The sequence below is a fragment of the Dipteris shenzhenensis genome, chromosome 10 (assembly GCF_047967505.1).
Source record: "Dipteris shenzhenensis isolate YYH24624 ecotype China chromosome 10, Dip_SZ_1.0, whole genome shotgun sequence".
NCBI classification, from domain to species: Eukaryota; Viridiplantae; Streptophyta; class Polypodiopsida; order Gleicheniales; family Dipteridaceae; genus Dipteris; species Dipteris shenzhenensis.
In genome coordinates, this window is record NC_141605.1 from 6,956,590 (window position 1) to 6,963,222 (window position 6,633).

Below are 6,633 nucleotides of genomic sequence, written 5' to 3' on the forward strand. Positions count from 1 at the left end.
ACTGCAAATGAATTAAATAATCCAAGTAAGATGTCACATAAATTACACGAAAAAGTATAATTTTTTACTAAAAGTAGAGAATCATTCAAGGTATTAATATAAACATACCTTCTCTGAAATTGGATTACGTGGAGACTTGTCAATACAAGGAGTAGTTGCTTGAGGCTCCATATAACTCTAAAAAGTTTCAAATAGACATACAAAATTCTCCTTAAACTCTTATAGATCATTTTGAAATCCAAAGGAATGAGAACTTATTTCAATTGGTATACGATATTCTTAATTTTTCTTGAAAAAGCATATCTTTCAAATGCGTCAACAACCTGAGATGTTGAATATCTTTGTTCATGAAATTCCTCTCTAATAGAAATAGAATCTTCAATAGATTGCTAAAGAGTTAAATAATCCAAGTAAGAAGTGGCACAAATTATGCAAATAAATACAAATTTTTACTTCATGCTAGAGAATGCTTCAATAGAAATTGAATTTCCAATAGACTGCCAATGAATTAAATAATCCAAGTAAGATGTCACGTAAATTACACGAAAAAGTATAATTTTTTACTAAAAGTAGAGAACCATTCAAGGTATTAATATAAACATACCTTGTTCGAAATTGGATTACATGGAGACTCGTCAATTCAAGGAGTAGTTGCTTGAGGCTCCATATATCTCTAAAAAGTTTCAAATAGACATATAAAATTTTATTAAACTCTTATAGATCATTTTGAAATCCAAAGGAATGAGAACTTAGTTCAATTGGTATACGATATTCTTAATTTTTCTTGAAAAAACATATCTTTCAAATGCGTTAACAACCTGAGATGTTGAATATCCTTGTTCACAAAATTCTCCTCCAATAGAAATAGAATCTCCAATAGACTGCCAATGAATTAAATAATCCAAGTAAGATGTCACATAAATTACACGAAAAAGTATAATTTTTTACTAAAAGTAGAGAATCATTCAAGGTATTAATATAAACATACCTTCTCTGAAATTGGATTACGTGGAGACTTGTCAATACAAGGAGTAGTTGCTTGAGGCTCCATATATCTCTAAAAAGTTTCAAATAGACATACGAAATTCTCCTTAAACTCTTATAGATCATTTTGAAATCCAAAGGAATGAGAACTTATTTCAATTGGTATACGATATTCTTAATTTTTCTTGAAAAAACATATCTTTCAAATGCGTCAACAACCTGAGATGTTGAATATCTTTGTTCATGAAATTCCTCTCTAATAGAAATAGAATCTTCAATAGATTGCTAAAGAGTTAAATAATCCAAGTAAGAAGTGGCACAAATTATGCAAATAAATACAAATTTTTACTTCACGCTAGAGAATGCTCCAATAGAAATTGAATTTCCAATAGACTGCCAATGAATCAAATAATCCAAGTAAGATGTCACATAAATTACACGAAAAAGTATAATTTTTTACTAAAAGTAGAGAACCATTCAAGGTATTAATATAAACATACCTTCTCTGAAATTGGATTACATGGAGACTCATCAATACAAGGAGTAGTTGCTTGTTGAGGCTCCATATATCTCTAAAAAGTTTCAAATAGACATATAAAATTTTATTAAACTCTTATAGATCATTTTGAAATCCAAAGGAATGAGAACTTAGTTCAATTGGTATACGATATTCTTAATTTTTCTTGAAAAAACATATCTTTCAAATGCGTTAACAACCTGAGATGTTGAATATCCTTGTTCACAAAATTCTCCTCCAATAGAAATAGAATCTCCAATAGACTACCAATGAATTAAATAATCCAAGTAAGATGTCACATAAATTACACGAAAAAGTATAATTTTTTACTAAAAGTAGAGAATCATTCAAGGTATTAATATAAACATACCTTCTCTGAAATTGGATTACGTGGAGACTTGTCAATACAAGGAGTAGTTGCTTGAGGCTCCATATATCTCTAAAAAGTTTCAAATAGACATAAGAAATTCTCCTTAAACTCTTATAGATCATTTTGAAATCCAAAGGAATGAGAACTTATTTCAATTGGTATACGATATTCTTAATTTTTCTTGAAAAAACATATCTTTCAAATGCGTCAACAACCTGAGATGTTGAATATCTTTGTTCATGAAATTCCTCTCTAATAGAAATAGAATCTCCAATAGATTGCTAAAGAGTTAAATAATCCAAGTAAGAAGTGGCACAAATTATGCAAATAAATACAAATTTTTACTTCACGTTAGAGAACCATTAAATGTATTGAACATACCTTCTTTGAAATTGAATTATGTGGAGACTTGTCAATACAAGGACTAGTTGCTTCAAGCTCCAGATTTCTTTGAACTTTGCTCGTTTCGTCCTTTGAAACACAATAGAATACATTGACTAGATTGTATCTATATTGCAAATATACAGTTTTATAAAATATCACATAATTGAAAGGCCAACTCACATTATTTACAAGGGTCCTCTTCTTCGAGTATTTCCTGCTAGACTACTTTGAGGAGATCCACCACCTATATATATCTTCCTCTCTCTAGATATATTCAAGTCACTAAACTTTAGAGGCACTATCTCATGATGACGCTCATGGATGATGCCTTTAATATGCTGTTGTTCTTCCTTTTTATGCCGTAGATCTATAACAGTCTCTATTCCCTCGAACCACCTTTGTACATGATGGTAGTTTTCTAACAATAGAGAATGCTGGTCTCTAAAGCACTTTTCTAGGAGCTCTTTCCCATATAGCTTGTTCTTATCCCTACAGATCATTTTGGGTGGTTTAAACACCTCATCATATGTAGGTGTAAAACTTACCCCTGAGATTGGAGGAACAGAAACTTGAGATTTATCTTGCAAAGAGAGATGCTCCTTGTTCTCTTTGAAGGACACATCCTTTGATTCATCTCCCATAGACATTTTCCCTATATAAAAAACATACATGCCAGAAATTCAGCCACCTTCTTTCTCTAAGTGGATAACATACATGCCATAAAGTCAGCCACATGCATTCTCCAAATGGATCTACACACATGCCATAAATTAAACCCCCTTCTCCCATAAATTCAGCACCCTCCCTTACATCCAAATGCATAAAGATACATGCCATAAATTCATCCTCTTGCTCCCATAAATTCAGCCCCCTCCCTTACATCCAAAGGCAAAAACATACATGATATAAATTCAGCCACCTAGATTCTCCAAGTGCATAGCATACATGCTTACAAATCAGCCCTTTCTTTCTGTAAATGCAATGAATACAGCCCATAAATTCATAAAACAATTCTCTTCACCCAAAAGTTCAACCTTCTCCCTTAAAGCCAAATGTGTAAATTCAGCCTTCTCCCTTAAATCCAAATGCATAAATTCAGCCCCCTCCCTTACATCCAAAAGCATAAACATACATGCTGTAAATTCAGCCTCCTTGTCCCATATATTCAGCCCCCTTCTCCCATATATTCAACCCCTTCCCTTACATCCAAAGGCAAAGACATACATGCTATAAGTTCAGCCACCTTTTTTCTCCAAATGCATAACATACATGCTTACAAAATCAGCCCGTTCTTTCTCTAAATGCAGTGAATACATGCCATGCATTCATCAACCACGCAACACCTTCTCTATATGTTCAACCCCTTCTTTCTCCAAATGCATAACATAAATCCAACAAAAAAATGACATACCTTTAATTAAACTAACCATGGAATCCAAGAGTCCAAGGAAACTTGCATCTTCACTCATCATTTTCTTTAGTACCTCCGCCATGTCCATGTTGTTGCTAGCCATCTTGATCATGCACAACATAAGCATAAAAGAGTTTAGTTATTGTTAGTATGAAATAAAAACACACAAAATAGAAATAGATGCAAAATGAAATCAAATACAAATACATACCAAATCCGTTTTCTAATTTCTTGAATGATGTTAACTTCATGTATCCTAGCTACATGCCTAAGATTGCCACATGATAGGAACTATCTTGGCTTTGCCCTGAACTACCATGTTCTTTGTCTTGATAACTTTCCATGTCTCGTTGACAGACACACAAAACCACTAATTCTTCCATTCGTTGTCTTCCATCGAGACCTTCCATCTCTTTTCCTCTGCGTGAAGCCATGCTACTTTAACTTGATTTAGCGTGTGATGGCATACTTGAGATCATTTGGTGAACATATTGTATCTACAAGACAAGACTTCAATAAAACAATATCATTCTCCTCTAGCCAAGGAGGAATACATCCAATGCAACCAGGCTAGATTAAACGTGTTCTCAATCCTAAATCTTTTGTCTCATATGCAATGATACCACCTCCATGCTGTAGAGTAATAAACTTATGCAATAAAGAACTAATTGGCCTTATACAATTCCAGGTGTATGGCAAATATGCATTTTGTAGGACACTCATGCCAGTGGTGCCATCAACATCTAATCTTTCATATCCTCTTTCAACAACAATGCGTTGCCTATAGTAGTGTGCTCCAAAGAATAGTTGCATGTCACCGTTATGCTGAAAGGAAAAAAACGATGCTATACACGCTTTCCAGTGTCCCACACTAGAGACTAATGTTGCATCCTCTTCAGACTTTACGATAACCTTATCTTCAATCTTATAAACCTCACACTTAAACATAATTTTCTTATATTCTGTTACTCTCTCAATCCCGAATTGAAGATTTTGCTCTACATACCTTCTTTCCTCACTTGTTGTGTATCTAAATTTTGGCTTCTTTCTTGCTATTACAATACCCTTTTGGCCAATGACTCTTTGGCAAGGATAGTCTTTCGCATGAAATGTAGCTAAACTCCATAAATGTTTCGCTTTTTCAATGGATGATACATGTATCAATCCTAATGAATGCCATTGAGGATAGTCATAACATCCATGTTTGTCCACTAAATATCCATCTGGGACTGAAAGAACACCATGAAACTCTTTCAACATCCTTTGATGAGGAAACAACCTATCAGCATCTTCTTGAATACGTAGAAAGACCCATGTGAAAAATCTCCTTCGATGATAGTTTGCATATGAGATCTCATTGTCCTTATTGTTTGTTTTGATGCTAGCATATGTTGAGACCATACGCTCATATATGTAGCACCAAAACCCATCGTGGCTGCCATGTCACAAAATATCATCAAGAAATTCTCCGAAACCTGCAACATGCTCTAATGGAGCTGAGTTTCTTCCAATCCACTCTTCTGATCTTACTCTCCAAGAAGCAAGCAATACCCTCAAAGTGTTTATGTCTTCTTGAGACCAGCCATTACTTCTAGTATAGTTATAAAAGGCATGAGCAATATCTATGATCAAGAGAACCAAATCATAGAATTTCTTAGGAATACCTTGGACTTCACTCAGGACATAAGGAAGACACCATTGTACAAACTTTTGTGTTTCCTCTGCCTTGTAATTGTCAGAATACTTGCTAGGAAACCTTGGCCATCGACCATATCGGATGGAATAAGGTGTGGCCAATGTCATTCTATAAGTTGCTTCATCGGTTTCTTTCTTCACTCTATTATCGATATCTCTCATTGAAGAGCTCATGTACTTTGAAAATATATTCAATGCTAGTATGTGCATACAATCGTACACAAGATCAAGAGATAAGTCGAACCCATAAAGATCATATAATCTCCATAGACATGATCTACCTGAAAGACCAGCCTCTTTAAGAATGTCTTCACGTTGTGTTTGAGTGCTTGCTCGCTCTGCAAGAAGCAAGTCTCTCAACATATCTTTTGTGGACCTCTTGGCTGGAGCATATCTGAATTGGAATCTATTTTGGTCATAAAGGTATCAACTCGATCCTTCACATTCTAAAGCAGCTATAGGTTTGTCTCTATGACAAAAAGCTTGGCCACCATCTTTAAAAGCTCCAATCTTACATTGAGCTAGATGGTCACTAGTCACCATCATAAGCATAGCACGTGCTTTGAAGGTTTGGGAAAAAGAGCTATCACGCCCAAAAATTAAAGGCATTGGATAATTGAAATCTATATCAATTCCATCTATGAACAAACTTTCTAATTCATCTATCAAAGTTTCATAAAAACATGAAAGAGTTTGCTTGAGCTTCCTATAATTTTTTTGCAACTAAATGGAATGAACAAGACTGGTATTGCTCCAATTATGGACTTTTTTCCACAATTGAGAACCTTTATCTCGAAGATGCCACAATTCTTTTGGGTTGTTCTTGATGTCTGGAACCCATCCCAGTGCAATAAGAGAGCAAAATTGTGTGGATCTCCCTGTATATGTAAACAAAGACATATTTAGAGTACAACATTACGTGGAATTCTCAAACATAAATTAATTAGAGACCACACATAGTATATATGTAAAAAATTTACCTTACAAAGTCTTTGTGGACCTTGTATCAAAGCTCGACAAGCCTTGCACACAAATTTGTAAATTTTCTCATGTTCTTTCCAACCCTCCAAAAGTGCTTCCGATTTAAGTGAAGATGGCCATGCTGTATAAGCTTGTTTGCAATACCCCTTCTCACATACCAATGGCAACTCAAACTCTGATTCTGGATCCCAAAACTCTTTAATACTTGTACATTTACTGCCATCCCAGAACTCATCAATTCTGATAGTTTCATTAGAATTGTTTGATACCAACCATTTGTCTTTATTTTGC